The sequence below is a fragment of the Bison bison genome, unplaced genomic scaffold, assembly GCF_000754665.1.
Source record: "Bison bison bison isolate TAMUID 2011002044 unplaced genomic scaffold, Bison_UMD1.0 scf7180017864375, whole genome shotgun sequence".
NCBI classification, from domain to species: Eukaryota; Metazoa; Chordata; class Mammalia; order Artiodactyla; family Bovidae; genus Bison; species Bison bison.
The window spans coordinates 5111147-5113912 of record NW_011494947.1 but is presented as its reverse complement, the minus strand read 5'-3'; positions in this window follow the sequence as shown (position 1 = coordinate 5113912).

Here is a 2766-nt window from a genome sequence, read left to right as displayed (position 1 = left end):
TTAAGCGGTGAGAGGCTGCAGGGCGTTCTGTGGACGGTGGCAGTGGCGACTGCAGTCCTGGCCTGTGGATACAGATGGAGGCTGGGGTCTGACCGTCAGCTATGGGGAGCTCCGGCTCATCCAGCCTGGCCCGGGGAGGCAGGAAATGCGCTTCCTTAGAGAAGGGGCCGGGCCAGGCGGCCTGCCAGGCGGGGAGAGGAAGTGCCACGGGCTTTGTCGCTGGGTGGGGGGCCCTGGGGCGGGGGTGTTTGTGTGTGGGGGGGGGAGGCAGTGGGGTGGGAGGACCCAGGCTCCAGGTTCGTTTCCCCACATGCCCCACCCTCCCATCCCACCCTCTCCAACGGCTGGCTAGTGGGGTGCATCTGGCAAGCCCGGGGGGCAGATGAAAAGAATCATCCTAACAGCCCACCAAGGGGTACCATCAGGGGCCAGGCCTGGCCAAGGCCTGGAACTTCATGGGGAACTCAGCTCCGTGAACTCACTGTCCCCGTTTTGTAGATGAGGGGACAGAGGCTTGATGAGATGTGATCACTGACCCAAGAAGATGGTGGAGCTGGAGTTTGAACAGGTCTCGTCGGGCACTAACATTGGTTTCCCTAAGTGTGACACTGGGCTGGCGTTCCCTTGTTTTGTAAGCAGGGAGCCTGAGGTCCAGGATAGGGGAGCAACGCTTCAAAATTGGCACAGTGCAGCAGCTGGGGCTGAGATCTCAGGGCCCAGAGAGGACCGGGGACAAGCCCACTGCCACACAGTCGCCCTGGAAATAAAGCAGGTACAACGATGCCTTCCTCGCCAGGCGGTTGCGAGATTTCCGTGGGTCCAGGTGCCCTAGCACGGAGCTCTGGGCCCGGCACTCAGAAAGGGCTTGCCCATCACACTCCCTGAGTCTGGGAGACAGTCCCAGAACTGTTCCTTTTTCATTTGCAAACAGTTAGCACCAACTACATGTCCGCCTTGATGCTAGTCATGGGTAGCACTTTAGGATCAGCCCCAGGAGGCTCAGAGGAGGAAGCCGGAGCTGCCTGGAGGAGGGAACGTTTAGATCTGGCCTGTGGAAGTCTGGGCGAGTTGGGGTGAGGGGGTAGAAAAGGGGGTGAGGAGGGCATGTCAGGCTGGGCACCAGCCTGAGCAAAGACACAAAGGCAAGAAGTGGCCTGACGGCCGCAGGTCAAGCAAGGGTGTGGTGGGGACAAGAGACCTAGAGAGGCAGACTCTGGCCTTGCTCTGGGAGTGGGGCAGTTTTTACTTTAATTTATCTGCACTGGGTCTCAGTTGCAGTATGCTGAACTTCAGTCTTTGTTACAGCAAGGATCTTCAAGTTACAGCTTGAGAGATTTTTAGTTTCAGCATGTGAGAATCTAGTTCTCTGACCAGGGATCGAACCCGGGACTCCTGCATTGAGAGCACAGTCTTAACCACCAGACCACTAGGGAAGTCCCAGGGAGTGGGGGGCCTTGAATGCCAGGACTTTATCCTGAAGGCCTCGGGAGTCACAGAGGGTTCTGGAGAGAGGGTGCTGGCAGAGTGGGCTTGGAGAAGATGAATTTCCATCCCACAGTGGGGACAGAGCCAGGGGCTTTCCTCTTTACACTTGTCCTGGTCACAGATGGAGAAACCAAGGCCCAGGGAAGAAGGAGAAGGTGGGAGCCCTGGCTGCCTCCGGACAAAGCGGGGCCGAGTGGAGCGTGTTTGTGTCTGCAGGAGCTGACCCCCAGGGCAGGGAGGGCGGGTGTGGCTCCTTGGGTGGAGGTGGGGGAAGGCTTGCTCGCCCAGCCCTGCGGCTGCGCTTTCCGTGCCCGGCCAGGCTCGGGTCTCGGGTCACCAGAGACCCATCCCAGTCCAGCAAGGCCAGGAAGGCTGTGACAGAGCAGAGGGAGACCCCTGAGAGTGACTGTTTCTCGGCCTTTTCCTGCAGCCTCAGGGATGGGGAGGTGGGCATCACCAGGCACAAGGTGGCTCCATTGGGGGAAGGTTGGGTGCCTGTGAGGTTCCCCCAGGCAGAGTCCATGCCCCAGCGACAGTTAGTTACTCCAGTCCCCCCAGAGCTGAACTCTTCCTCTCTCAGGCCCCACCCTAGGCCTTCCTCTGTCAGCTCTGGATCCCCTCAGTCACGCCAGAAACACAGGAGGAAGCTGAGGCTCCCTGAGGTTTGAGTGACCCCAGCTGGAGACCCCAGGGCTGCCTGGCTCCAAGCTCTGCTCCTTCCCGTCTGCTCCCATCTGAGCTTGAAGAGGACAGATGGCCCTAGGTGAGGGGGATTGTTATCCAGAATGGGTGTTGGGGCATCTGAGGCCATAACGGGGACCCCACGGGAGGCTCCTCTCAAACCTCCCTCCCAGGAACTTTCCTGGTGGCCCAGTGGCTATGACTCCAAGTTCCCAATGCAGAGGGCCTGGGTTTGATCCATGGTCAGGGAGCTAGATCCTATGTGCTGCAACTAAGACCCCATTTAGTGAAATAAATAAATATTTAAAAAAAAAAGAAAACACCGCCCTCCCATCCACCCTTATGCTGCTAATTCATCCCCTCTCACACGGTAAGCAGGACCCACTGGGTTTCTCTAGAAAGTGGGATAGGCCTAGGTGGACCCAGGACATGCTTGAGGGTGACTTCCAGGAAGAGAAAAACCTAAGGAGGGCCTGGAGTCCTGAGCCCAGGGGCCCGGTGGAGGGAGGAAGAGGCACCCAGGGCTGGAGAGGGGGCTCACCCCAAAGCTCCCATAGCACCCTGACGCCCCCAGCCCTCAGCCAGTCTCATGCTGTGTGA